We start from the raw sequence: 24,349 nt of genomic DNA, 5'->3' as shown, positions 1-24,349 counted from the left end.
TAGACACTCCATGCCATTCAAGAAGTGAAACGAAGATTTCTTCAAAAGACCCTTTGACACAAGATCGGTATAAGGATATACCGTGGCATTTGTATCCTCATATTGGTTGAAATTCTGCTTTCGGATTATAAAACCCGCCAAGTACGCTATTGCATCTTCCTACATAACGCCAATATCGCAGTGTATATTAATACCGCTTAGCGTGTCAACATCTTCACGATCTCCACCTGCCGTTTCATTGGGTCCTTGGGGTTTGGCTGAATTGGTAGAAATCGTCAGGGTGCGATGTATTGAGTCATTCTGTTGAGTCTTGCTGTTGAAGTGTCATATTTAATTGTAGCTGGCAACTCCCCCTCTGGAAAAGTGGAAGATGCAACTATGCATCAGATGCACTGAGCATCATTAAAAATGTTGTAGTCGAATAGCGCGGAGAATTTCTGATTGGTTGAATCCGCCGTTATTCGACTCCATCATGGATATGGTTACTAGGCAACCGAAGAACAGGTGCCTAGCGACAGAGTTGCGTTGACGGCAGTTTTCAGTTTGAACAAAACCGGCCGGCGTAACACACGCGAAACTAAACCCGCAACCTAGATAATAAAAATTAAAAGTTTATTAGAAAAGAAAATTGAAAGTTTAAAGTGGAAATTAAAATTTTATACAATCATAAAGAATACGTTTGTAATAAGAACGAAAAAGAAACTAAGTTTATAAATAAAGTGTACTGATAGAAGAACTAAGGTTTATAAATAAAAGAAAATTACATTTTTAATCCTAATAGAGAAAAACAGTTTTATTGATTAAAAAAGGAAAAGAAAAGTAACAAAAACTAGAAACGTGCCTGTGCGTAGCAGTGTGTGTGCGCGCCGGACATTTTTACAAAATCCATAAAATGGATTTATTATATGGCGACCGTGGGCCGAAGCCCTGCTAACGCGGCGAGTGGCCATGAGGCAAGTCGCCTTACAGGCTTGGGTGTACCACCGATTAAAGCGGGAAAAAAACCTCCACATAAAATTTATAAAAAAAAAGAAATGAAATGAAATATTAACAAAAATGCATATATACAAAAAAAATTGTTACAGAAAATTTTAATATTAAAAATTACAAAGAAATATAAAATTTAAAAAACCATCACAAAAAAATTACAGATTTTAATAAAATTAAAAAATAAAACAAAAAAACATTAAAAATTTACAAAAAAGATAAAAGAATTCAGAAACCAATTTACAAAAAATTGCGAAATTTAAAAACCATTGCAAAAAAATATAACACTTCGAAAATCTACAAAAAGTATCAAAAATTAACAATAATCAAAAAAAAATTTTATTAAACTATTTGAAGTCAAAATTCGGAAAAGCTACAAAAAAAATATAAAGATGGCAGTGGTGGTGGTTTTTTTTGGCAGTGGCTAGTGAAATAAATTGGTGGAAAGGAATTTAAAAGAAAATATATACATATAACATAAAGACTCAATAAAAATCGGAAATAATAAGAAAATTCGGAATTAATAATAATACAACAAACTAAACCGAAGCAGAAATAATATAATTCAAAAAAAAGAGAGAAACTCAAATATTCGTTTTGGCATAAACTGTACAAAATCATTTAGTAAAAAAACGGCACTAGCCACGCCGCCATCATAGCGGCACCGAAAAAAGATCCAACAAGCAAAAAATCGTATCGTGTGTGCATAGATTTCAGAGCAGTCAATAAAAAGCTTATAACCGAAAAATTTCCATTAGCGTGCGTAGATGACATAATTTTGGCAGAGCCAAATACTTTTCAACTTTAGGTCTTTTTTCTGGTTTTCACCAAATACCCCTTCACCCTAAATCTAGAGACGTACAGTTCGAGGACCTTTTCTTTGGAAAGTTTTACCTTTCGGGTTAAATATAGTACCAAACTCTTTTTCCCGCTTGATGTCAATAGCATTTTCAGGCATTTGGCCAAATCAGGCTTTTATGTATATTGACGACGTTATCGTCATTGGTTGTAGTGAGACACATCATCTTAAAAATTTAGAAAAAGTTTTCGAAATGTAGAAAGTTTAATTTAAAGTTCAATCCAAACAAATGCGATTTTCTTCGCTCCGAAGTAACTTTTCTAGACCATAAATGCACGTCAAAAGGTTTGCCACCATATGATTCAAAAATAGACGCTATTAAAATGTATACTAGGCCAAAAGACAAAGATGCGGTTAGGCGATTTGTCACATTTGCAAATTAGTACAGGCGATTTTTACCCAATTTCGACTCTCTGGCAGCGCCTTTAGATCGTTTAAATAGGAAAAAAGTTGAATTTGTTTGGGATTAAGCGTGCGAAATCGCTTTCGAAAAACTAAAACTTGCATTAATGTCTCCTCAACTTTTACAAAAGAATTTATGATTACGTGAAGGATTCGAATCTCCCACGTAATCGCCAATGTAAAGTTGAACGCAGTGAAAAGAAAAGTTAAAAAATACCGAAGATTTTAATAAATATATATTCAAGTAAGGATTTTTTTGATTTCAAGAATAATGATGTAACAATTAAATTGTGTTTCGTATTGATATATATTCAAATAATGAGTTTAGTGATTTAAAGGATAAGGAGATAACAATTAAACTGTGTTTCGTCTAAATGTACTCTTACCTTGACGCTGGATGGCTAGAACTACTCCCGTTGACGACCGTGAACCAAAAAAAAGTAAATCAATTGAAAAAAGGCGCTGAACCCTCAGTATAAGAGCCTTCGTTAAGTTTCCCCTTAACAAGGCTCCGGTGCTAAAAGCTCATAGCGGCAAACACAAAGCCGTGTTTGTTTTAGTGCATGTATATATATAAACTATTTGTCTACAGGCAGAAACAGATATGTGGATTGATTTACGAGGGTGGGCCGAAATACTTAGGTCTCGGACCTAAACATGCCGGCCCCTTGCCGGGCGCAAAGTTAAGGAAATAGACCATAGATTAAAGTACAAAAAAAAAAAAAATAGAAATCAATGGACCCAGGGGATCAACCTAGCCGTCCCTCGCCCAGATAAGGCTGCGAGCGGATGAGCAGTTGCGGACTGAGGACACTGCACCTCGCTGTATTATTCGTGTTGGGGATGTTTTCTACGGGGAAAAGAAAGAGAAAACGGTTAGAAGAAATATACGTGACTTAAATTCGGTGGCACTTATTTACGTTCATATATGTGTGGATATAACTGCATGGTGAAGCTATTGTTGGCAGACCCCAGATACGACCAAGCCGAAGACGGTCGGCGGGGCTAAAAGCCCGCCTATGGTGGTAGTCGGCGTACCACTCACCATCAGTTCTACATATATGTCAGCGCCGAGTGTAAGATGCCGTTCGGAGTCGGCATAAAACATGTAGGTCCCGTCCGGCCAATTTGTAGGGAAAATCAAGAGAAGCACGACGCAAATTGGAAGAGAAGCTCGGCTTTAGATATCTTCGGAGGTAATCGCGCGTTACATTTTTTTTTTGTTTTGATGTGGAGCTGCCCGTGCGATTCTATACGCACAATGGCCGTGGGGGATATTGGCACGAACGGCCGCATGGTTCGCAGTAGAGCCGCGTTTGGTTGTAATCGGCCCATTCGGAAACCGGCGTTTGTGGCCCCCTCTATAGTTCGTTTACCGATTTGCAGGCGCACGTCCTTCACGTATGGCGCTGCCCTTTTTTGTTTTCGGGACTTCGCGCGTCTCTTGTTAAGGCCAATTCTTTGACTAGCCACTTGACCACGATTAGGGACCCTGAGGTTTTGATTGTCCTGACATCAGTCGGTTATCTGTGTGCTCTCAATCTTCCTTTCTCTTTGTTTCTCATGGCGCAATAACGGCCGAAGCATGCTCTGCGCTGGGCTGCGATTAATCGAAGCTGATGCTGCTTTCGGTCCTTCCTCCTGTAATTCTTCCCTTTCCTCCACCTGCTGCGCCCAGGATTTTGTTTGCTCTCTTACATGAATCGACAGCGTGTCGTCCAAATTATCTTCCTCACCCTGGTGGTCTCCCTCCCTTAACTCATCTAAGTGGAGCGTCGTGTGGTGTTTCTCTTTGCACCTTTTGCACCTGTACTTGGTGTGCAATTTCCTACGCGATGGAAGGGAGACAGACAGCTCGGACAGTATTTATGAAGCAGGACCGCTCGTAACTTCTCCTCGGGAGTAATAGCGCGCAACTCCGGACAAACCCTAATGGAGTGCTCCCTCTTACACAATTGGCAGTCAACGTGGTACGTAAGTTTATGGGATTTCGAAACGTGGCTCATGATCTGTAAAGAGGGTGAACCTGGGACTATGACCGTTACTCTATCATATTCTATTTATTGTTGTTTCGCATGGGATGCGGAAACCCCAAGAAAAAAAGGAAATAATGGCTCATGTGCATAGTAGGAATAAATAGCTCTCGAAATTTGAGCGTGTTATGGCTTGCTGGAAAAGGTATTGTAAATAAAATTCGAGAGCACTAAATGCATTGATTTCCCATTTTGAATGTTCGCTTTGAGATGCGTGGATACGTGGTGCTTGTGCGATGGCCTTTAGCAGTACCTAAGAACGCGTGAAACGCGCCACATGTGAGCTAGCCGTTAGTGCTCCTTGAGCACACCGATTGGAGTGATTATTATTCTAAGTGCTGGCAATGCCGTCGTTTGACAATCGACAATAATGCATTTTCTGAATGAAAAATCTTTCATTCATTTCAAGCACATGGAGTACGACGTATTACATTGAAACGTATTTCATAGCAGCGTTTGCCATCTTCTTTGGCTGTGGACAGAAGTATTTTTAGCAAAACTTAATTCACCGACCAAAACCGGTATAGCCTCTTGGGTTACTTTCCACGGAAAGATACGTCGACGGAAATGCGTTAATGGCTAAAAATCAAAATCACGTCAAAATTGAGACACCAAAAACCTTCAAAGCAATGGCAGAAAAATGTAAAGGTCAAATTAAATATGTAAAAAAAGCAAAGAAGAAACCGGCAATAATAAAAATGCAAAAGAAAATGTAGGAGAAAAAACGCACGAGGAAGTAACATTCCAGAAAGCGCTTGAAGCTGACCAAACACAAAGCGGACGGCCAAACGTTCATGTGCCGGAAAGGCACGTTATGGCTATGATTTAGAAGTAAGTCGCACAAAATTGGAAAATACAAAACGAGTTGGTAACAAAAGTACTAGAATGCGTGAAACTGCATATGTAAAAGAAATAATACAATAAGACGATAGCAGTATGTCATCACCGGAGACAGTTCCACAGAAATGGGCGCGCGTTGTCGTGCGTGCAATGCCGAAACCTAGCCAAGATCCGGTAGCATTAAAAACGCGTCAGGAGTGCCAGAAAAAATGCGTTTGGAAATGGAGAAACAAAATCAGTATGAACAACTTACGATGAGGAGCTTGATTATTTTCCACGTGTTTATTTTATTTATTTATAAATTTGATGTTGATGAGAAAGTATTTTTACAAAGAGTAAACGAGATTTTACGAAATTGAAGCCGTGTGAGTATGATTTTTCTTTTAATCATTCAATTGATTCTAAACTACAGAAAAAAACTTTTGTATATAAAGCGCAAATAGAGAAAAGTTAAGCCTTCGATATATTTTTTCGATTCTCAACAACCAGGCAGCTGAAAAAGAATGAAAATACCAGAGAAGAGAATTGTGCAGGAAGAAAATAAGGTTACACTGAAAAACGGATTCGTATGTTGTCTAAAATACTGTTGAGCTACGTGCGGCAGATTTTCCATGAAATTATACAGTGTCCTTTTGGAAATGTTTCTAATGTTTTGGTGTATCTATTTTGGGGTGGGAGTTGTAACTCGAAGACATGCAACTTTGAATGGAGGGACGTGTTGGCATAGTATTTGTAAGTGGTGCCACTTGCTTTGGATTTTAACATTTCCTCTCATTTTTGCTGCTACTACTGACCGACCAGGATCATTGCTCTTACAACATACGTCGCAGATTAAATACTGCTACCATATCTATTGACGATGAATTGAAAACTGGGAAAACCCTGTTCAAGGTGGGGGTTTTCGGATTTACCATGAAATATGAAAAGAAAAACTTTATCTGTGCGATTGTTCGAGAATGCCCATGACGAGCATTGGAGACTTCCTTTAGGAATAACAAACTTGATTTGCTTGCCTGGCGCTCGGCAATTAAGGTATCTATCGAAAACAAGCATGTAAAAATTGCGTTCCTTACAGAAATTAGGGCCGTTTCCACCATAGTTCTTTTTCAGACCATTGAGATCTGCTTGACCTAAACAGGATCCATTGACAGCACAACAGCAGCAGCCAGTACTTATCAGATTCTGAATCCCACATATATTATGACCGAGACCAGAACGCTTCTGGTACGGTGAACAGCGGAACGGTGTCACCTCAATAGCCGAACGCTTATGTACCACGATTTTAGCCAATCGCCAGCTCTCTCGAGTTCTGTCAAAAAAAAAGGAATTCCTGGTGCGTATAAACGATTCATTAGACTAATTGAAAATATTTGTGTACATCCCAACATCGGCTTCCATAATAAACAATAACATTGGGACTTGTTTATTATTGTTGTTCGACATTAACTTAATCCTACATATCCTAATAGAGTACGTGGTGGCTTACCGATCCATATAAGTATTGAGAAGTTATAGGAGTAGACCATTTGGTAATTCACACATTCTTAAATAAGCCTAAACTGCCAAGCAACTTGCATGTTCTGGACAAAGTATTTGTTCTTATTCGTATGGTTGATAGAGCACAGCATCGTCTGGCCATGGTTCGTCATTCAGATTCACGGCCGCTTTTAGTTGACTTAGATATGGTGAGGATTGCATTTTTTGTTCTTCAGATGTTTGTTGGCGAGTTGGTTTGTTTTTTTTTGTTTTTTTTTTTTTTTTAACGAACAAAGTATATGACATGATATGGGGGTATGGTATGATATCTTGCTTGATAACATGTCATGCCATCTGATCATGGCAACTATGTAGGAAAATTTATAGCTTTAGGTGTTGGTGTATGATCAGCATTCACTTTAGGTGCTGCTTCACGATTGGTACGATCCGAACTGAATTGAGCGCTTTTGCTTATTGCTAAAATTGATATAAATATTTCAATACATCTACTAACCAGCACCAGCATATCTAACATAATTGAAAATGTATTATTGGGCCTTGATTCTAACAAAGGTGCATATTTAAGAGATGGGAAGCTAACGCCCAACTTACCCAACCCTTTAAAGCAATAAATCAAAGAAGGATGCGCTTCAGTACTAAGGGAAAGGGAAACCCCCTATGTGACATTATATCATACGATATGGAGTCGTGCGGTGTCAAGTGAGAAGGCGATACATCACATCAGTCTATGGCATGTAAATCGAGCACCATCAACATAAACGCTCAAGTCTATTACTAACAGATTAAATATTTGCTAAAAGCGTTAAGAGATGATAGCACACGAGTTAGACCATATAGAAATGCTACGAAATAATATCCGTTCGATATGATATCCCATCACTTAGGAGGTAACGCTGCGTCGTAATGCCGAGCCGTAAGGCTTTTTAGATATAAATATGTATCATTAGCATTATTTTTTAGGCGGCTTCTGACGGGAGGAAGCTGCTGGTTTATAATTTTGTGAGAGAATCCAAAAGGGGGAAACTGCGGGCTTATGATTTGTATTATGGATATTTTATTATTTTTATGGTTCGGCACTTCGGAGTGGATAATAGGAAGTGACTTTTCTCAGTGGAATGTGAGTGCCTGACGGGATAAGCGGGAGTAGTGTCTGTTTCGCCGCTGGGCGTTGGTAATAGCACCAACTTAACGATGGGGCGTGTTGTTTGCCCTTTGGTGGTATCCAGGTCTACTACACGCACGCGGTCATCGGGACCAGGGTGCAATTTGACGACCCTCCCCATTCTCGTTTCCACTTAACTCACTTTTGTATCTCAGTGAGATACTCGGCCTTCCACCTTTTGAACAAGGTTTGGTGTAAGGCTTTGAGTTTCTGCCATCGATTTACGATGGAGGCCGGGGTCTCTGTAGCGTCCAATTCGGGAGGAGCTACAGATGGCCCGCCACGAGGAAGTGACCGGGGGTAATCGGTTCCAAGTCAGCAGCGTCGTTGGACGCAGGAATGAGGGGCCTTGAATTGAGGCACGCCTCTATTCGGCACAATAAGGTGTCAAACTCCTCAAAGGTGTATTTGTAATTCAGAGCGATCTCTCTGAAATGGGTTTTAAAATTATTAACCCCAGCTTCCCACAGGCCCCCATGTGAGGAGCTCCAGGGGGTATAAAATTCCATGCCAGGTTTTGGTGACTATACCTTGAGATGGTACGACCTTTTGTTTTTTGCAGAAATGCTTTGAATTCTGATCTTAACGATCGCGAAGCCCCTAAGAAGTAAAACCGTTATCAGAATATATGTTTTTCTGGAAGCCTCGTCTGGCGGCAAACCTGGAGAAGGCGTATTGGAAGGTTTCGGTGGAAAGATCGCTCGTCGGTTCAAGGTGGATGGCCTTGGTGAAGAAGCAGACGAATAGGCAGGCATAGCGCTTTGGAGTCCGACATCCTCTACCGCTGTATGACATGATGTCGAACGGTCCGCAGAAGTCCACCCCGGTATTGGTAAACGCCCTCGAAAACGTGGTACGTTCCTTAGGAAGTATTCCCATGAGTTGCGTTTGCGAACGTTTTTTGTAGATTGTGCAGACCTTGCAATTGTGGATGACAGACCTAATCATATTTTTAACGCGGGATATCCAATACTGAGTGCGGATGAGGCGTAACATCAGCTGACTTTCACCGTGCAGTGAGATAGCATGCCTAAATTGAACCAATAAACAAGAGAACCTGCAGAAGTAAGGGAGAATAATAGGATGGCGTTCGTTGGAGGAGAGATCACAGGAGGCGCCGAGTCACCCCCTGTTCGGATGATGCCGTTTTCATCTATCAAGGGATTGAGGGGTAGAATTTCGCTTTTGCCACTCATCGGTTTCCCTGTCTTTAAACTATGGTATCCTTCGCGGTAATATTGATTCTGGGAGATAATTATTAAACGCTGAGTTGTTTCATTGATTTCGAGTGGAGAAAGTGATTTTGACTTCGCTTTCCCGGAGGATATTGTCTTCGGGTGGGTTCCTTTAAAAAATCGGAAAATATAGGAAATTACTCGTAAAGCTCGAGACAGATCGGAGAACCTGTCAAGAATGTTAGGGTTGTTGGGTTGCTGCTTGAATCCGTACTCTTTTTTACTCGAGGAAAGATTCGAATCTCCCACGTAATCGCCAATGTAAAGTTGAACGCAGTGAAAAGGAAAGTTAAAAAATACCGAAGATTTTAATAAATATATATTAAAGTAAGGATTTTATTGATTTCAACAATAATGATGGAACAATTAAATTGTGTTTCGTATTAATATATATTCAAATATTGAGTTTAGTGATTTAAAGGATAAGGAGATAACAATTAAATTGTGTTTCTTATAAATATACTCTTACCTTGACGCTGGATGTCTAGAACTGCCCCCGTTGACGGTCGTGAAACAAAAAAAAGTAAATCAATTGAAAAAAGGCGCTGAACCCTCAGTACAAGAGCCTTCGTTAAGTTTTTCCTTAACAAGGCTCCGGTGCTGAAAGCTCATAGCGGCAAACACAAAGCCGTGTTTGTGTTAGTGCATGTATATATAAGCTAAACTATTTGTCTACAGGCAGAAAAAGGTATGCGGACCTAAACATGCCAGCCCCCTTGCCGCGAGCAAAGTTAAGGAAATATACCATAGATTAAAGTACAAAAAAATTTGAAATCAATCGACCCAGGGGATCAACCTAGCCGTCCCTCGCCCAGCTAAGGCTGCGAGCGGATGAGCAGTTGCGGACTGCGGACACTGCACCTCGCTGTACTATACGTGTTGTGGATGTTTTCTACGGAGAAAAGAAAGAGAAAACGGTTAGAAGAAATATACGTGGCTTAAATTCGGTGGCACTTATTTACGTTCTTATGTGTGTGGATATAACTACATGGTGAAGCTATTGTTGGCAGACCACGGTTACGACGAAGCCGTAGACCGTCGGTTGGGCTAAAATCCCGCCTATGGTGGTAGTCGGCGTATCACTCACAATCAGTCTGGCATATATGTCAGCGCCGAGTGTAAACCGAATAGGTGTTAGATGATAGAATCGGGGGTCTGCCATACGCATAAACTGGAAAGGCACCGTAATTTGGGGGTGTATGCTGTATGGCGGGCTCACCCTATGATGCCATCCAATGACGACGGCCTGTGTATGAATGCGCTTTGCTGCGCCGTACTTCCCTCGCAGTATTATAGTGCACTGTTTGGGTCCCTGCTGCTCGAGACGTAGATCTCGGACCAGCTCACTGTCGGCGATGGTGGTGGGCGCGCAAGGGTTGATAATTGCTCTTACTAAGTGGAGCTGCCCGTGCGATTCTATACGCACTATGGCCGTGGGGGATATTGGCACGAACGGCCACATGGTTGGCAGTGGAGCCGCATTTGGTTTTAGTCGGCCCGTTCAGAAACCGGCGGTTGTGTTCCTCTCTATAGTTCGGTTACCGATTTGCTGGCGCACGTCCTTCACGTATGGCGCTGCCCTTTTTTGATGTCGGGTCTTCGCGCGTCTCTTGTTAAGGCCATTTCTTTGGCTAGCCACTCGACCTCGATTAGGGATGCTGAGGTTTTGCTTGTCCTGACGCCAGTCGGTTACCTGTGGGATCTCAATCTTCCTTTCTCTTTGTTTCTCATGGCGCAATAACGGCCGAAACATGTTCTGCGTTGGGCTGCGATTAATCGAAGCTGATGCTGGTTTCGGTCCTTCCTCCTGTAATTCTTCCTCTTCCCCCACCTGCTGCCCCCATGATTTTGTTTGCGCCGTTACAAGAATCGACAGCGTGTCGTCCAAATTATCTTCCTCACCCTGGTGGTCTCCCTCCCTTAACTCATCTAAGTGGAACGTCGTGTGGTGTTTCTTTTGGAACCTTTTGCACCTGTACTTGCTGGTGCAATTTCCTACGCGATGGAAGCAAGACAGACAGTTCGAACAGTATTTATGAAGCAGGACCGCTCGTAACTGTAAATAAAATTAGAGAGCCCTAAACGAATTGATTTCCCTTTTTGAATTTTTAGGCTTTGAGATGCGTGGATACATGGTGCTTGTGCGATGGCCTTTAGCAGTACCTAAGAACGCGTGAAACGCGCCACATGTGAGCTAGCCGTTAGTGCTCCTTGAGTACACCAATTGGAGTGATTATTGTTCTAAGTGCTGGCAATGCCGTCGTTTGACAATCGACAATAATGCATTTCCTGAATGAAAATTCTTTCATTAATTTCAAGCACATGGCGTACGACGTATTACATTGAATCGTATTTCATAGCAGCGTTTGCCATCTTCTTTGGCTGTGGTCAGAAGAATTTTTAGCAAAACTTAATTCACTGACCAAAAAACGTTATAGCCTCTTGGGTTACTTTCCACGGAAAGATACGTCGACGGAAAAAGCGTTTTTGGCTAAAAATGAAGATCACATCGAAATTGAGACACCAAAAAACTTCAAAGCAATAGCAGGAAAATGCAAAGATCAAATTAAATCTGTAAAAAAAGCAAAGAAGAAACCGACAATAATAAAAATACCACGATTTTCGACAAAAAACAACATTGAAGAAACGCCTGCAGCTACTGACTCACTGATAAAGGAAAATTTAGGAGAGAAAATGAACGAGGAAGTAACACACCAGGAAGCGCTTGAAGCTGATCAAACACCAAGCGGACGGCCAAACGTTCATGTGCCGGAAAGGCACGTTATGATTATGATTTAGAAGTAAGTCCCCCAAAATTGGAAAATACAAAACGAGATGGTAAGAAAACTACTAGAATGCGTTAAACTCCTTATGTAGAAGAAATAATACAACTAGACGATAGCAGTATATCATCACCGGAGAAAGTGCCACAGAAATGAGCGCGAGTTTTTGTGCGTGCAATGCCGAAACATAGCCCAGGAGCATTAAAAGCGCGTCAGGATTTTCTTATGTCAGGAGTGCCAGAAAAAATGCGTTTGGAAATGGAGAAACATAAGCAGTATGAACAACTTAAGTTGAGAAGCTTGATTATTTTCCACGTGTTCGCCACATTCAACAATGTAATGTTGATGAGAAAGTATTTTTACAAAGAGTAAACGAGATTTTACGAAATTGAAGCTGTGTGAGTATGATTTTTCTTTTTTTATCATTCAATTGATTCTAAACTACAGAAAAAGAGTTTTGTATATAAAGCGCAAATAGAGAAAAGTTAAGGCTTCGATATATTTTTTTTGATACTGAACAACCAGGCAGCTGAAAAATATTGAAAATACCAGAGAAGAGCCGAGTTCTAATATGTTCGCCGAGTATTTTCTTTTATTCCCTATTTGGAATTGTACAGGAAGAAATTAAGGTTACACTGAAAACCGGATTCGTATGCTGTCCAAAATACTCTTGAGCTATATACGTGCGGCAGTTTTCCATGAAATCATACAGTGTCCTTTTGGCAATGTTTCTAATTTTTTGGTGTATCTATTTTGGGGTGGGAGCTGTAACTCGAAGACGTGCAACTTTGAACGGAGGGACGTGTTGGCATAGTATTTGTAAGTGGTCCCACTTGCTTTGGATTTTAACATTTCCTCTCATTTTTGCTGCTCCTACTGTCAGATCAGGATCATTGCTCTTACAACATGCGTCGCAGATCAGATATTGCTACCATATCTATTAACAATGAATTCAAAACTGGGAAAACCCTGTTCAAGGTGGGGGTTTTCGGATTTACCATGAAATATAAAAAGATAAAAACTTTATCTGTGCGATTGTTCGAGAATGCCCATGACGAGCACTGGAGACTTCCTTCAGGAATAACAAACTTGACTTGCTTTCCTGGCGTTCGGCAATTGGATTACAATTGAAGGTATCTATCAAAAACAAGCATGTAAAAATTGCGTTCCTTACAGAAATTAGGGCCGTTTCCACCATCTTTCTTTTTCAGACCATTGAGATCTGCTTGATCTAAACAGGATCCATTGACAGCACAACAGCAGCAGCCAGTACTTATCAAATTCTAAATCCCATCGCATATAATATGACCGAGACCAGAACGCTTCTGGTACGGTGAAGAGCGGAACGGTGTCACCTCAATTGCCGCACGCTTATGTACCACGATTTTACCCAACCGCCAGCTCTCTCGAGTTCTGTCAAAAAATAAGGAATTCCTGGTGCGTATAAATGGTTCATTGGACTAACTGAAAATATTTGTGTACATCCCAACATCAGATTCAATATTGGGACTTGTTTAACAGACAAGTTTGTTCAGAATATCTGCAACATCGTTATTATTGTTGTTCGACTTTAACTTAATCCTACATATCTTAATAGAGTACGTGGTGGCCTACCGATCCATATAATTATTGAGAAGTTATAGGTTTAGACCTTTTGGTAATTCACAAATTCTTAAATATACCTAAACTGCCAAGCAACTTGCATGTTCTGGACAAATTATTTGTTCTTATTCGTATGGTTGATAGAGCACAGTATCGTCTGGCCATGGTTCGTCATTCAGAATCACGGCCGCTTTTAGTTGACTTAAATATGGTGAGGATTACATTTTTTGTATACTTTGCCATAAAACAAACAGTTCTTCAGATGAGCTCAGAGTTTTGTTGGCGGATTGGTTTTTTTTTTTAAACGAACAAAGTATATAACATGAGATGGGGGTATGATATGATATCTTGCTTGATAACATGTTATGCCATCTGATCATGTCAACTATGTAGGAAATTTATAGCTTTAGGTGTTGGTGTATGATCAGCAATCACTTTAAATGCTGCTTCACGATTGGTATAATCCGAACCGAATTGAGCGCTTTTGTTTAAAACTAAAGTTGATGTAAATACTTCAATACCTCTACTAACCAGCACCAGCATATCTAACATAATTGAAAATGTATAATTGGGCCTTGATTCTAACAAAGGTGCATATTTAAGAGATGGGAAGCTAACGCCCAACTTACCCAACCCTTTAAAGCAATAAATCTAAGAAGGATGCGCTTCAGTACTAAGGGTAAGGAAAAACCCCTATGTGACATTATATCATACGATATGGAGCCGTGCGATATGGATGGCGCTACATCACATCATCCATGACACGTAAATCGCGCGCCATCAACATAAACCCTCAAGTCTATTACTAAACGATAAACTATTTACTAAAAGCGTTGAGAGATGATAGCACACGAGTTAGACCATATAGAAATGCTAGGAAATAATACCCGCTCGATATGATATCCTATCACTTAAGAGGTAATGCTGCATCGTAATGCCGAGTCGTAAGGCTTTTTAAATATAAATATGTATCATTAGCATTATTTTGTATGCGGATTCTGACGGGAGGAAGCTGTGGGTTTATAATTTTCTGGCAGACTCCAAAGGGGAGAACCTGCGGGCTTATAATTTGTATTATGGAGATTTTATTATTTGTATGGTTCGGCACTTCGGCGTGGATAATAGGAAGTGAGTTTTCTCAGTGGAATGTGGGTCCCTGAAAGGTTAAGCGGGAGTAGTGTCTGTTTCGCCCCTGGGCGCTGGTAATAGCACCAACTTAGCGATGGAGCATGTTGTCTGCCCTTTGGTGGTATCCAGGTCGACTACACGCACGCGGTCATCAGGACCAGGGTGCAATTTGACGACCCTCCCCATTCTCCACTCGTTCGGTTGTCGGTTATCTTCCTTAATGACTACTAAGTCCCCTAGGTTGAGATTGGGTTGCGATCGTTGCCACTTAACCCGCTTTTGTATCTCAGTGAGATACTCGGCCTTCCACCTTTTGCAGAAGGTTTAGTGTAGGGCTTCTTGTTTCTGCCATCGATTTACGATGGAGGCCGGAGTCTCTGTAGTGTCCAATTCGGGAGGAGCTACAGATGGCCCGCCACGAGGAAGTGACCGGGGGTAATCGGTTCCAAGTCAGCAGCATCGTTGGACGCAGGAATGAGGGGCCTTGAATTGAGGCACGCCTCTATTCGGCACAATAAGGTGTCAAACTCCTCAAAGGTGTATTTGTAATCCAGAGCGATCTCTCTGAAATGGGTTTTAAAATTTTTAACCCCAGCTTCCCACAGGCCCCCATGTGAGGAGCTCCAGGGGGTATGAAATGCCATGTCAGGTTTTGGTGACTATACCTTGAGATGGTACGACCTTTAGTTTCTTGCAGAAATGCTTTGAATGCTGATCTTAACGATCGCGAAGCCCCTAAGAAGTAAAACCGTTATCAGAATATATGTTTTTCTGGCAGCCTCATCTGGCGGCAAACCTGGAGAAGGCGGATTGGAAGGTTCCGGTGGAAAGATCGCTCGTCGGTTCAAGGTGGATGGCCTTGGTGGAGAAGCAGACGAATAGGCAGGCATAGCGCTTTGGAGTCCGAAATCCTCTACCGCTGTATGACTTGATGTCGAACGGTCCGCAGAAGTCCACCCCGGTATTGGTAAACGCCCTCGAAAACGTGGTACGTTCCTTAGGAAATATTCCCATGAGTTGCGTTTGCGAACGTTTTATGTAGATTGTGTAGACCCTACAATTGTGGATGACAGACCTAATCATATTTTTGACGCGGGGAATCAAATACTGAGTGCGGATGAGGCGTAACATCAGCCGTGCAGTGAGTTAGCATGGCTAAATTGAACCAATAAATAAGAGAACCTGCAGGAGTAAGGGAGAATAATAGGATGGCGTTCATTGTAAGAGAGGTCACAGGAGGCGCCGAGTTGCCCCCCTGTTCGGATGATGCCGTTTTCATCTATGAAGGGGTTGATGGGTAGAACTTCGCTTTTGCCACTCATCGGTTTCCCTGCCTTTAAACTATGTTACTCTTCGCGGTAATATTGATTCTGAGAGATAATTATTAAACGCTGAGTTGTTTCATTGATTTCGAGTGGAGAAAGTGATTTTGACTTCGGTTTTCCGCAGAATTTTGTCTTCGAGTGGGTTCCTTTAAAAAATGGGAAAATATAGGAAATTACTCGTAAAGCTCGGGACAGATCGGAGAACCTGTCAAGAATGTCAGAATTAGTTTGTTGGGTTGCTGCATGAATTCGTATTCTTTTTTCCTCGATGTTCGTATTATAATCGCCCTCTTGCGCTGGCCAGTTTTCGTGGCCTTTTTGCAGCCAGGAAGGGCCCTGCCACCGCAGGGAGTTGTTTATTAAATCCGACGCTGGCAGTCCTCTGCTTGCTAAGTCTGCCGGGTTTGACGATGAGTCGACGTACCGCCAAACTTTCATTCCTACCTTTTCTATAATTTTGTTTATTATATGGGGGGCGAAGGTAGACCACGAGCATGGTGGCTTCCGGATCCATGCGTTGAGTCTATCCAGACGAACACTTCTCGATTTGCAAGGTTTAGGTTTTCAATAACCGATTCTGTTATTTCAGCAAGCATGACGGCACCGCAGAGCTCTAGTCGTGGCAATGAAATAGTTTTAACTGGGGCTACTATGGTTTTCGCCATAAGCAGGTTGGTGTGGGTTCGGCCTTTTTCTTGAACTCTAAGGAAAACAGTAGCTGCTTGTGCTTTTTCCGAGGCATCGCTAAACCCATGTATTTCGATCTTGTCTCTCTCCGTAAACTTAACCCACCTCGGGATGCGCAGATCGTTGATCCTATGTATTCCTGCGTGAATGCTTGCCAGCGATCAAGTACGGTTGGTGACACGGCTTCATCCCATCCTGTACCCTCTAACCAGATCTTTTGCATAGCGATTTTGGCAACTATTATCACTGTTGCCAACCAGCCAAGAGGGTCGAAAAGCTTAGCAATCTCTGAGAGTATGCTTCTCTTTGTAGTGGTGCTGTAATCTTCTATTGGTTTCGTCGTAAAATAGAAATAATCAGCGTGCACATTCCACCTTATACTAAAAAGTTCTCCGTTAGCAAATATGGTTTTGGTATGCCTTGTAGAATTTTCTTGTAGTTCGACGTCCATTTTCTGAATGGAAATCCTGCTGATTGTAATGCCTCGGTTATTTCATCTCTTGCCTTTATTACGATATCAATACTGTGGCCGCCGGCGAGTACGTCGTCTACATACATATAATTCCTCAGAATGTCTGCTTCCATTGAATGCGTGTGCTCCACGTCATCAGCGAGTTGATGCAATGTCCGTATTACCAAGTATGAAGCACAGTTCACATCAAAAGTTACTGTTTAAGTTCGTACAGACTTATTGTATCCTTTGGATCTTTTCGGAATACGATCCGGTGATATCTTGTTTGATTATGATTTACCCATATTTGACGATACATCTTCGCTGTTGAAGACGTATTTAAACAATATCCACCGGAGTATCAATACAGTAAGTTCGGCTTGGAGAATGGGACCTGGATAGAGGGCATCGTTCGAACTTTTTCCATTTGTCGTGGGGTAAGAAGGGTTGAATACCACTCGTACTTTGGTTGTGGTACTGTCCTCCTTAATTACGGCATGATGCGGAAGGAAGTAGCAGTCTGTCGATTCTGGCGCTATGTTTCATATGCCCCAGTGTTTCATGCTCGGATACGACTCTATTATATTCTATTTGTAGGGTTGGGTTTTTTCCAAGACGTGTTTCGTTTCGATAGAATTAAGCACATGCGCTTTTTAGTGATGGCCCTAAACATACCTCTTTTCTAAAGAATAGAGAAACTACGTATTTCCGTCGCTGTTTCTTACGGTGGTGGATTTGAAGATTTCTTCACAGTATTTATCTTTCTCGTGCTCACTCCTCTTTTTTGGGATTTCCTCTAGTTCCCAGAACGCAGACAATTGTTTGTCCAGTGTAACCTCATTGAAATATGATACTATGTCCTGGGTGGTGTTGATTGAGCCTGGTCGACCTGATAGGATCCACCCGAATACGGTTTCTTGCGTCATCAGATTATTTAAAACATCCTTTTTCAATCCGCCTAACATGATTTGAGGATATATGTCTCCTCCCAATACTAAGTCGACGGGTTCATTCACAAAGAATCCCTTGTCGGCCAGATCAGGGAAGGCTTGTCATGTCACTGGATCTACATGGCAGCTAGGGAGATTTTCTGTTAATTGGGGTAAGACTAACACGATTGTGTTTATTGTGATTAGAAGATTTATCGACGAACCTAATTGTATGTGACACGCTTCCTTTACCTGTGCAGAAATCGTGTTGTTAATGCCCGAGATTTGTGGACTCAATCTTTTGGAAGGCAACTTTGAGTCGCTCGGTTATGAATGAGCATTCTGATCCCGAATCTATTAAAGCTCTTGCTGAGTAGCAAACTCCATTATGTTGTATATTGACTCTCGCTGTGTCTAGTTGTGTTCCCTTGCTTGAATGTGGAAAAAATGGGTTTACGTTTTAAGCCGAGTGTTTTCTGTTTCAGTTTCGCGCCTAGCTTGGGCCTGTCTGGATTCAGATGGACCGTTGTCAGATGAATATCGTGTCGCGTTTGCTTGGGGTTGAATTGGAAGTGAGTGGTGTCTTGACTGACACACACTGCAACGATATGTACTGGAACAATTAGAAACAGTATGTCCAGCAGATAGACAATTCAAGCATCCCCGCATGCTCTTCACATGTTCAATGCGACTTGCTTGAAGTCAGGCGTAAGAATTTCCCACACTTTGCGATTCTGTGTGCGGTACTTTTGCACATCTTGCATGTTGGTTTGGCTAGACTAGTTTGAAAGGTCAGTTTTTTCGATGGTGTTTCCGTGCTTGGTCGAGAGCATGGATTTTTAGGGCGCTTTCCTTTCAGCCCTGTGACTGTTTCCAATGTTTGGAATCTATTCGTCAAGAATTTGTTCATATCAACCCATTTCGAGATTTCAGTTTTGTTTTCTATTGTTTGCTCCCACAAAGCCAATGTAGTTTCAGGCAGTTTAGTGGAGCATAAATATGTTAAGATTGCATTCCAGTTGGATATGTCAATTTGATGACACTGAAGCGCTGAGATGCAATTGTTTATATCTCGTTGCATTTTTTTAATCAAGCTACCGCATTCGCTGTCAATTGTGTTTAAATTAAACAAAATTTTCAATTTTGCATTTAACAAGATACGCTTGTTTTCATAGCGATCGCATAGATTATTCCAAGCTCTTTGGAACCCATCATTAGTTAGTGGACATCGTTGCACTATTTCTTTCGCCTTCCGTTGTGTCTTTTGGTTGAGGTGATAAAACTTTTCGACTGGGGTAAGACGGCTCATACATGACACAAAAGCCATGCGCAAATATAAAACGACGGAATTTGTGCAAATGAAAATTTTGACATACACGGCTCAAAAACAATGCGCAATATTCATTTTTAATGTAGCGCAACAAATGAAACATGTGTTCTAATTGTATAAAAAATTATTATGTATTATTGAATTTGTGTGAATTCCTGTTACAAGCTAGAGATGGTCCTTACGCCTTCGATATTAACATTTTTAAGCAATAATTACTGATGTTATATTATCAGAAACCACAGGTAAACTGTGTAAAAGATTCACCACACACGAAGAAAAAAGCATGTGCAATATTTGCAGACATGCGTAAATATCAAAATCGTTTTGATTTAGCGCAGTTCTCTGCGCGAATAGCGCAACCAGTGCACACACCGGCCAAAACCTTGTGCAAATTGGTAATTGGCACAAGGATACTTGAGCCGTGTAATTGGCGTATAAGGCGTATATATATGTATATGGCGCTGAACATGTCCCTGAAGGACGACCATGAAATATAATATCCTTTAAAGACATCTGTGTCACAAGGAGGCAGGCGTATTCGCGACCCACGGAATCTGTTTCCGCCGCTTGGCATTTTAAGAAACTAAAATAAATGGCTTTATGTTTCTTTTTAACTGCTGATATATCCTTTGTTTCGAGGTCTGATGAACTCAGAAGATCCTCGTATTCCCGTTTTGTCTTTTCCTACAAGGCTTTTAGCTCCTCCGTTTGAAGTTTTAAGGAGTGTTTACTATGCTCAGTTGTGGGCATAGCATTATAATCTACCTCAAATTCTACCACTGCATCTGCCTGGCGGATATAGCTCTCCATTCTATTATTAAATGAAAACCGAAATTATTAAACACAAAGTCTTTAATGAAATTTGCCTTTGCAGAGAGTCGTGTATGAGGTGACTGATCAAGCCCCTAGGGAGTGAGAGTTCCTACACTCGCTGTGTCGCGGAAGTGTTATTAAAATCGTGCCTCTATACGTAACTAGTATAAGTAAACGGGTGTGTTCACGAACCCAAGTGATATTTGTGTAATGTGTTAAAAGTGATTAAAGTGCAACACCCTCCTATGGACTGTGGCACAACTGCTACGTAGTTTGAAAGGAAACGACCAGTTAAAAATGCCGGAAAATTTAAGGAGTGTTTTTTTCCACTTGTGCGAAAAGCTTAAAGAAAAAAAATGTGTGAAAGTAACACGGGCAGAACTGGCCAACCAGTGAACAATGTTAAGCTCTTTGAAACAAAGGCTTACTACCAATTTTTAAAACAAACTTAAAAAGTGTGGTTGGCAAAATGCCGAATTGGCAGCCAAAGTGAGTCCTGTAAAAGTTATATTAAAGTACAACTTAAAGGAAAGCGGGAGTGTTGGCACCTGGAGTGTCGTCGCACGCTACGTTTCGTCTGTCTGCTGTTGTTTTACGTTAGCGCTAGTATTATTTAAGGTGTTCCTTGGGTTGCAAGTACAATCGCCACTACGTACGAATTTGTGGACTGTGTCGGAATTACGACGTATATTCCCGCAATATGAATAGCGAGTTTGTATTAAAAATATTATTCCGAACTTTCCCGCCCAAAACAACAATAAGTGTAGAGTGTATATATGTGGATATCTAGAAGAACTTTCAACTATTACGCTGTTAAGTGGCTTTTGTTTGCTTGTGAATTAATACCAATAAGATGGCTTCAACTAACTAAAAATTATTTCTGCAAATGTTATGCAGCAGCGGTGAAGTGATTTTTGATTTTTTGGGGTTGTGTTAACCCGTACTATACTGTGACCGGAGTATCTTACCACTTGTGAGTATCGTTCCTGTTTGATTTTTAGAATATTGTTTGAGTATGTGTGTGTGCACGTAATGCACAATATAAGTTATAAGTGATCACCGCTGACAGTCAAGGGAAGTATACAAAAGTCACCGCAAGCGTTAAACAATAACTTGCCACTTTATTACTTTTAATTTTAAAATTAAATTTTTAAATCAAAAAAGGAATCACACACGTGCCCGAATTTAAAGACCACGTACATTGTAAGTTCGTTCAAAAATTTTTTGTTTTGTGGAAAAAAACGTCCGCTTTGCTTTTGTTGTGATTTCTCGCAGATGCCGTGTGGTTGTGTTCTGCGGCGCTAATTGCCTTGGGGTTACTTTTTCACTTTCTCCTCACCAAGGTGACTGCCGATGCTTTTGCCAATGTGATTTGCCTTCGATCGCTCTGTGTGCTTTCGAAATTGGTTTTTTTTTTTTTTTTGAGTCGCTGTTGTTTGTTGTGGACTGTAATTCGAATGGTTGTTAATTCCTCGGCTTCGGAAGGACCAAATGATTACGTGAAAGATTCGAATCTCCCACGTAATCGCCAATGTAAAGTTGAACGCAGTGAAAAGGAAAGGTCAAAAATACGGAAGATTTTAATAAATATATATTCAAGTAAGGATTTTATTGATTTCAAGAATAATGATGTAACAATTAAATTGTGTTTCGTATTAATATATATTCAAATAATGAGTTTAGTGATTTAAAGGATAAGGAGATAACAATTAAATTGTGTTTCGTATAAATGTACTCTTACCTTGACGCTGGATGGCTAGAACTGCTCCCGTTGACGGTCGTGAACAAAAAAAAAGTAAATCAATTGAAAAAAGGCGCTGAACCCTCAATACAAGAGCCTTCGTTAAGTTTCCCCTCAACAAGGCTCCTGTACTAAAAGCTCATAGCGGCAAACACAAAGCCGTGTTTGTGTTAGTGCATGTATATATAAGCTAAACTATTTGCCCACAGGCAGAAACAGGTATGTGGATTGATTTACGAGGGTGGGCCGAAATATTTAGGTCTCTGACCTAAACAATTTATAATTAGTAGATGCCTCTAAGAGTGGGTGTGGTGCTATATTGAGCCAAAAGCATGGTGATAACGATTTACCAATTTGTTTTGATTCAAAATCATTTAATAAAGCCGAACAGCAAAAAGCCATTATCGAATTAGAACTCCTAGCAATACATTTCGCTATAGAGCATTTTCGTCCATATGTTTACGGTATAAACTTCATAGTAAAATCCGATCATAGACCATTAGTTTATCTTTTTAATATGAAAGACCCTTCGTCTAAACTTTCTAGAATTCGATTAGAACTGTCAGAATATAAATTTACAATTGAATATATAAAAGGAGAATCTAACGTTGTGGCTGATGCTCTTTCACGCATTAGTATAGACGAAATAAAAGAATCTACAAAACAAGTTTTAGCAGTCCAAACGCGATCACAGACTAAACAAACGGAATTACAAAACAAGGACGATAATTTAACTAATACATTTTGCGAAACGCCTAAAGTAAAAGTTTATGACAAATTTTCACACGATTTTCCAAAAAAGATATCGCGAATAAAGTCGATTATACAATTTAATAGAAATAATGAGATCTCTATATACTAATTTATTCGCAATTAAAACATAAAAACTAAACTTACTTAATCTTGTGAATGCTAACGGAAAACAAATTTAGATGAGTTATTTTCGAGGCTTGAAAAAGCAGCCGGCAGACACAATATTAAGCAGTTAGAATGGCCAAAAATGATTCATTTTTCAATAAATTTTCAATTACGAACTTTAAAATAAGCGGTAAAAAATTATAAAATCCTTGCGAATAAAATTGACAGACCCTGTAGAAACCGTAATAGAAAGAGAGCAAAAACAAAAACTAATGACAATTTATCATGGGTATCCTTTGTTAGGTGGTCATTGCGGTACGAAACGATTATATTCCAAATTAAGAACAATTTTGTCAAAAATTGCAATAAATACCTTTTGAATAAAGTAAAACCAAAAACAAAGGAAAATCTTGTCTTGACTCCAACACCTTTTGACATTGTTATTGTCGATACAATAGGTCCACTTCCAGAATCAAAATATGGTAACAAGTTTGCTGTTACTATGATTTGTGCTTTTCTAAATATCTGGTAACAGTAGCTGTACCAGATAAATCAGCAAAAACTATTGCTTGTGCTATTTTTGAGACCTTTATATTAACATATGGTACTTCATTGTACTTCATTGTACTTCATTGTGAAATTAGATCCGATTTAGGAACGGAATACAAAAACGAATTATTCTGAAACTGTTGGTACTGTTGAAAGAAATCATGGAGTCTTTAACGAATACTTACGTGCATATCTAAACAAAACGTATTCAGATTGGGATACATATTTGAAATACTTCACATTTTTACACAATTCTACAAGTAGTTCAGTTTTTGATAACAAATTTACTCCTTTCGAATTAATATTTGGCAGAAAATCTACAATGCCACATGAATTGCAAAAGCAACACATTGATCCGATCTATAACGTAGAAAATTACACAAAAGAGCTTAAGTTTAGAATGCAAAAATCCCATAAAATGGCAAAACATTTAATTAAAAAAAAAAAAAATAAATGTAAGGCGCGATAACCTCCGAAGAGATCTAAGGCCGAGCTTCTCTTCCAATTTGCGTCGTGCTCCTCTTGATTTTTCCCTACAAATTGGCCGGACGGGACCTACATGTTTTATGCCGACTCCGAACGGCATCTGCAAGGCAGATGAGTTTTCACTGAGAGCTTTTCATGGCAGAAATACAATCGGAGCGCTTGCCAGACACTGCCGAGGGGCGACCCCGCTTAGAAAAATTTTCTTCTAATTGAAAAATCTTATTTCTAAAATTTTGATGTTGCTTTGCCCGGGAGTTGAACCCAGGGCATACGGAGTGATAGGCGGAGCACGCTACCATCACACCACGGTGGCCGCCATTTAATTAATAAACATAAAATTAGAAATAAGGATTTATACGATAAAACGACTAAGTCTTTAGAAATGAAAGTTAATGATAGTGTTTTAGTAGACACAGAACCTAGAAATAAACATAAAAATATATATCAAGCCCCTACATAGTAAAAAATATTGATGGACCAAATAGAATTTTTGTGATAGAAGTAATTAGAATGAAAAAATTGTACACAAAAGTCGAGTACAAAAAATTAAATTAATTGATGGTCTGTTCTTTTATTCCTATAAACCTTACTAAATTATCTTTAGATATAAATCTATTTTAAGAATCCGCCAATGAAGACTAAAGAAAATTTT

This window comes from Eurosta solidaginis, chromosome 1 (assembly GCF_040869045.1).
Source record: "Eurosta solidaginis isolate ZX-2024a chromosome 1, ASM4086904v1, whole genome shotgun sequence".
Taxonomy (NCBI): domain Eukaryota; kingdom Metazoa; phylum Arthropoda; class Insecta; order Diptera; family Tephritidae; genus Eurosta; species Eurosta solidaginis.
The sequence above is the reverse complement of the archived record's forward strand: the minus strand, read 5'-3'. Positions refer to the sequence as shown.